Here is a 6,459-nt window from a genome sequence, read left to right as displayed (position 1 = left end):
AGGTGTGAAGCCGTGTGGGCTGGAGGGGGCACAGCAGGGGCGAGGCTGTGTGGGCTGGAGGGGGCGCAGCAGGGGTGAGGCCGTGTGGGCTGGAAAGGGAGCGCAGCAGGGGTGAGGCCGTGTGGGCTGGAGGGAGCGCAGCAGAGGTGAGGCCATGTGGGCTGGAAAGGGTTCAGCAGGTGTGAAGCCGTGTGGGCTGGAGGGGGCGCAGCAGGGGCGAGGCCGTGTGGGCTGGAGGGGGCGCAGCAGGGGTGAGGCCGTGTGGGCTGGAGGGGGCGCAGCAGGGGCGAGGCCGTGTGGGCTGGAGGGGGCACAGAAGGGGCGAGGCCGTGTGGGCTGGAAAGGGCGCAGCAGGGGTGAGGCCATGTGGGCTGGAGGGGGCACAGAAGGGGTGAGGCTGTGTGGGCTGGAGGGGGCGCAGCAGGGGCGAGGCCGTGTGGGCTGGAGGGGGCGCAGCAGGGGCGAGGCTGTGTGGGCTGGAGGGGGCGCAGCAGGGGTGAGGCTGTGTGGGCTGGAAGGGTGTTGAGCAGGGGTCCTACTTTAGACCACAGCTGCTGTCTTGTCACTTCACGTTCTTTGTCCTGGCCCCCGTCGGCAGGCAGGACAAGGAGTCCAGTGACTGTGACCGCCAGGAACAAGCGGGACAACAGTCACACAGCAGAGGCCCGGTGGTCCACGCGGGGCCTCTCGGTGCCCCCCTGACTGGACAGGGGAGCAGCCCTCTCAGAAGGGAGTGGGGACCAGGGGCTCAGACCCTTGCAGGTGACCCCTCGGCCAAGGGCGGGGCCCGCCGGGAGGGAGGGGAACGGGGCTCGGGTAGCATGTTGGCTGCGGCCTTGAGATGGCGTCGGGGCAGGGCTGTGGTCCGCTGTCCCTCCCTGGGAAATGCCCAGGGCCAAGGGGAGCTGGGTCCCCCGAGGTTCACCCCGGGGACAGTTTGTACCAGCGAATGATTCGGGGAGGGAGCATCAGTCCGTGATTTCCATCAGGCCACCTTGGCTCCAAGGATGCACCATGGCATGAAGCTGTTCTCGCGGGCACACCCCTCCACCTGGTCCCCCTCCTCGGCTGTCCCGAGTCTTCCTCCGGAGTCCTCCCCACGACACGCCTGGCCTGAACATCTGTCCCGCAGGGTCTTTTTCGGGGCACCTCAGCCAGCTCCCCATCACCAAGTCCCTAGGTCGTGTCCAGACCCCTCGCTCGGCTGCCATACCCTCCCCGGGGCCTGACAGCCTGCCCCCCCCCCTCCGCCCCCTAGGCCTGGCATCCTGTGTGGTGGGGCCTGGCACACCCCCACTGCTTGGTACAATTCTTTTTATTATTATTATTATTATTTTTAATGTTTATTTATTTTTGAGAGAGGGAGAGACGGAGTGCAAGCTGGGGAGGGACAGAGAAAGAGAGAGAGGGAGACACAGAATCGGAAGCAGGCGGGCCAGGGCCAGGGGGTGTAGACAGCAGACGTCTGTGTTCTCAAGGTCTCGGGGCTGACAGTCCAGATCCAGGTGTGGGCAAGGGAGGATCTGGTCCAGGCACCTCCCCCCGCTGCTGCCCCCCCCTTGGGGCTCCTGGGCCGGGAGAGGCACCACCCTGATCTCTGCTTTCACCTTCAGCCCCCTTTCTCCTGTGTCTGCCGCGTCCAGCAACCGGGACCCCGTGGCGTGGGCGTCCCCAGCCCCAGCTCTGAGCTTTGGAGCCGAGAAAGACACGCTTTCAACCCAACTTCCCATTCTCAGTCCACCCGACCCGCCCTTTCTCTGTCTCTGCCCCTGTTTCCCTATTTTGCATGCGCCAGAGAAAGCCAAATACCTTTCACGGACCTCCCCCTCCCCCTCCCCCTCCCCCACCCCCCAAGGTTGACAGCCTCCCATCGGGACACACCTAAAACTTCCCCGTTTTCAGCTTTATGGAGATACAATTCACACACCGTAAAATGCACTCACCAAAGGCGTAGGGTTCAGGGGCGCCTGGCTCCCTCCGTGGAGCGTGTGACTCTTGGTCTCGGGGTTGTGAGTTCGAGCCCCACGCTGGGCGGAGAAATTACTTAAAAGAATTTTTAAAAATCTTAAAAAAAAAAAAAAACCTAAAGTGTACAGTTAAGTGTTTTTAAAAATACTCTCAGGGTTATGCAACCACCACCACTGATCTAACTTTTCCGCGTCGCAAAAAGAAACCCTGCGCAAACCCGCTCCAACCCTCCCCCCCCACCCCATCCCGCGATGGTCGCGAATCTTTCTGCCTGTGGGTCCGCCCCACGCGGACGTTTCACATCAATGGAATCATCCAGTGTGCGGCCCTCTGCGTCTGGCCTCCCTCTCCTGGCACAAAGTCCTCAAGGTTGCTCCGTGGTTCGGCCGTGGACGTTTCATTCCGTTTTACGGCCGAGTGACACTCATGTTGTGGATGGACCAGAGTTCGCTGGACCACACTCCTCAAGGCCCCGGGGGTTGAGCCGCGCCCCCCCCGCCCCCCCGCAGCCGTTGCGAACAATGCCGCTGTGAACGTTTGTGTGCACACAAGAGTGTGCTCTCCATTTCTCGAAATGCCCCGACGGGGAGGTGCCCGGTCACACGGGAACTCTATGTTTAGCATCTGGAGGAAGTGCCCGTCTGCATTCCGGGGCCAGCCGCCCCGCTTTGCACCCCCAGCGGCCGTGAGTGCAGCGAGGGCTCCGGTTTCTCCACGCCCTCGTCAACACTTGTCATTGTCTGTCTCTTCCACCCTGGTGGGCGAGAAGCCTTGCCTCATCCTGGTTCTGATCTGCATTCCCTGACGGCGGCGTGTGACTTCGCCCCCTGTGTGCTTATCGACCATTCTGTGTCCTCTTTGAAAAAACGGGTATGCACACCCTTCGTCCGTTTTTTACGTGGGGTTATTTGGGGCGTTAAGAGTTCTTTGCGTGCACTGGACGCTCGTGTCTCATGGCATCTGTGGTTTACAAATATTTTCCCCTATGTCGTGGGCTGTCTTTCCTCGCCACTATCCAGGTCTAATGTACATAGTTGTTCTTACTCTGCCTGTGTTTTTGGCGTCCTGTGTAGAAGCCATTGTCTAAGCCAAGGCTGAGGGTCTGCTCAGCCGCCACACCGAGGGCTCCGTCCGCCTGAGATCCCCGTGAGCTGGTGTTTGCGTGAAGCGCGAGGCGGGGCCCAACTCTGTGCCTTTGCATGTGAAGACCCACAGGTCCCAGCATGGCTTGGTGGACAGACTACCCTTCCTCTCCCTGCCTCGTCCCCGGGCCCCTGCTGAGACCACCCGACGACGGGGACTGCGAGGGCGTATTCCTGGCTCTCAAGTGTTTCCCACGGCGGCTCGGCAGTGCGTTTCCAAGGGGGAGGTGGGAGTCCACCTTCTTCTGCTTCAAGACCTGTCTTGGCTCCTCTGCAGCCCCCGCGTCCCCTTGTGGATTTTACATGAGCTCCTTGAAAGGCCAGCCGGGTTTCGACAGCGACCCCGCGTGCCTGGAGGCTGTAGGTTAACTTGGGGAGTTCAGGGCATTTCAGCGGCATCGGGACTCCCGATCTGGGGACACTGGTATCTTTCCACTCGGTTAGATGGTTTGCATTTCCTTTTGATGATGTTTTGTAACTCTTTGTGCACAAGTGTTACTAAATCCATTCCTGGGTATTTCGTTCTGTTTGCCGCGACGCCTCCGGGACCCCGTTTGCACACTGACCATTGCTCGTGCGTGTTGTTAGCACACTGCTTGTTTTTCAGACGTTAAACTCTTTTCTTCTTTCTTTCTTTCTTTCTTTCTTTCTTTCTTTCTTTCTTTCTTCTTTCTTTCTTTTCTCTTCTTTCTTTCTTTCTTTCTTTCTTTTTTCTTTCTTTCTTTCTTTTTTCTTTCTTTTTTCTCTTTCTTTCTTCTTTCTCTTTCTTTCTTTCTTTCTTTCTTTCTTTCTTTCTTTCTTTCTCTTTTAAATATAAAGCTGTCCCCTCTGGGCCTGTCTCTGCCAAGTGCAGGGATGGTCACTGACTCCCTCACGTAGCACACTCCGCATAAACTCCCTGCTGGCTTCATTTGGGTGGTCTTTGCTCATTGCTACAGGAAATCAAGGCACAGGAGTGGGGTTCACGGACTCCCCCAACAGGAAGTGTGCCCCACGGGAGCAGTGGCTCCGGCCCCTGGAGCTGTGCCTGGCAAGAAGCCTCCAGTCCAACAAGCCTGAAGGAGGAAGCTGCCTCCTGCCTCCCAGGGGCCAGGCCCTGCTCCACGTGCCTGGGCGTGGGCGTGACCTCACGTTCCACCACCCAAGAGCAGGTGATGGGCACTGCCACAGATGGGGAAACTGAGGAAGCTCAGAGCCAGACCCGGGGGGACGGGGCAGCAAAGGCCTGCTCTTCCCACGTGCCCAGCACATGGCCACCCTCATCACCCCAGCAGCCTCACCTGCCCTCAGGGTAGCCAGCCCCTCTCAGGGTGCGGCTCTCCCGTCGGGGGGTGTAGCACTGGCAAACCGGACCCCATTCTCGAGCCTCTCACGGTGCTATTCCATGCATCCTGGAGCCAGAACAGAAACCCTTCTCGGGACACACCCCCCCGGGTACCCACCTGCCCCGATCACACCAACACGTGTCACGTCACTGCCGCCTGTGACGTTAGTGTTGTGCGTCAGGGCGACCGGCTGCGGGGGGCCCGGACTGGACATCACTTCTGGGGGCGTCCGGAGGGCGTCTCTGGACACACGAGCTGGCGTCCGTGGACTCAGGACCACAGACAGCCTTCCCCAGTGTGGGGGGACCTCACCGGGTTCCCCTGGAGGCCTGGGAAGACCAGAAGGCGGAGGAAGGAGGAAGTTGCCCCTTTTCCCGCCTCCCCCCTTGAGCTGGGACATCCCCTCTCGTCTCCTCCGGCCCTCACACCGGGACTCTCACGGCCGGCTCCCTGGTTCTCCGGCCTTCGGGCTCGGACCGAACCACCGCACCAGCCTTCCCGGGCCCCCGGCCTGCGGACGGCAGACGGTGGGGCATCCCGGGCTTCCTGAGCACGTGAGTCAGTCTGTGACTCCTACCGCTGTGTCTCTGGAGAGCCCTGATACATTGCTGATGGGTCCCCGACGTCCTCACAAGGTCAAGTTGGCGGGCCACTGGGCAGCGCACTTCAGAAGTGGTCCCGGGCGGGGGCGGGGAGCCCACCTGTGCCAGGCTCCCAGAGGTGGCCCCGAACACCCTCACAGCCCATTTTCACAGTAAGCCCCACGTGCCTGTGGCGCCAGTTCCCCTGGAGGGCCGAGGCAGCCTGCTGACACGCGTGTCCCCATTCGACACGGGAGCCCGGCCTGTGCAGAGACCCTCCAATCATCAGAATCTAATGCAGCTCTGTTCTGGGCTTCAGACCCGAGGGCTGGCCCCCCGACCCCCAACCTGCTCCCCCACCTCCACAAGTAGCCCTCTTCCCCCTTTCTGCTCCCATCCCCTGGCTTCCTTTCTCTCCCTCCAAACGTGTCCCCCCTTTGCCTGGAATGCTCCTCCCCTACAGGGCTGACTCCTCAGTCTTCAGGGCCAGGTCCCACTGTGGATTCCTCTCAGCCCCCAGTGCCAGAAATGCACCCCGCTGTTCCTATCTTTACATTATCCCAGGAATTCCCTCCCTTCCCAGAATTGACATGATCATTGTGGGGTGACACCTGTCACCTTCACCAGTTTCTAAGGGCCTCGAGGGAAGGGGGCCTGGCTGCCCAGTCCCCACAGCCAGCATCTAGAATGGCACCTGGCACACGGCCGGGGCCCCTAAGTGGCCACTGCATGCCCGAACACAGCACCAGCGGCCAGATGACCTATTTTGGGGGCTGATGGACCAACGGCTCGGCGTGTGAGGTTCTGCCCCCCACCCGGCTCCGCGAGGGTGGGCTCATAGTCCTCCTGTGCTCGCCTTTCCCGAGGGCCCAAGGAAGGCCTTTCTCTGAGGAGTCAGCCCACATCTGTGGCAGGAAATGTCCCCATCACTGCGGACAGCAGGCCCCTGATGGGAGAGCAGACCGCCCAGGACTTCTAGACAAGCATTTCGACACCCTGGAGACCTGTTCTGCCTCCTTTCCAGCAAAAAAGAATCTTGGTGGACCCCCGGGGTAAGGACTCAAGACACTTTTATTAACAACGTCACCTGGACGAGCACAAACCTAACACCGTGTACGAACGTGCGCTTACAGCTCTCATCCAAGCATGAAGCCAGAACAGATTTTTAAATTAGCCACCAAAGGGGCACCTGGGTGGCTCAGTCGGTTGAGCGACCGACTTCGGCTCAGGTCATGATCTCGCGGTTTGTGAGTTCAAGCCCCGTGTCGGGCTCAGTGCTGACAGCTCGGAGCCTGGAGACCACTTTGGATTCTGTGTCTCCCTCGATCTCTGCCCCTCCCTCGCTCATGTTCTGTCTCTCTCTGTCTCAGAAATAAATAAACATTAACAAAATAATAGTAATTAAAAAATCAATAAATCAGCCACCAAGAAAACCACAGAAGT

The sequence above is a fragment of the Leopardus geoffroyi genome, chromosome D1 (assembly GCF_018350155.1).
Source record: "Leopardus geoffroyi isolate Oge1 chromosome D1, O.geoffroyi_Oge1_pat1.0, whole genome shotgun sequence".
Taxonomy (NCBI): Eukaryota; Metazoa; Chordata; class Mammalia; order Carnivora; family Felidae; genus Leopardus; species Leopardus geoffroyi.
The sequence above is the reverse complement of the archived record's forward strand: the minus strand, read 5'-3'. Positions refer to the sequence as shown.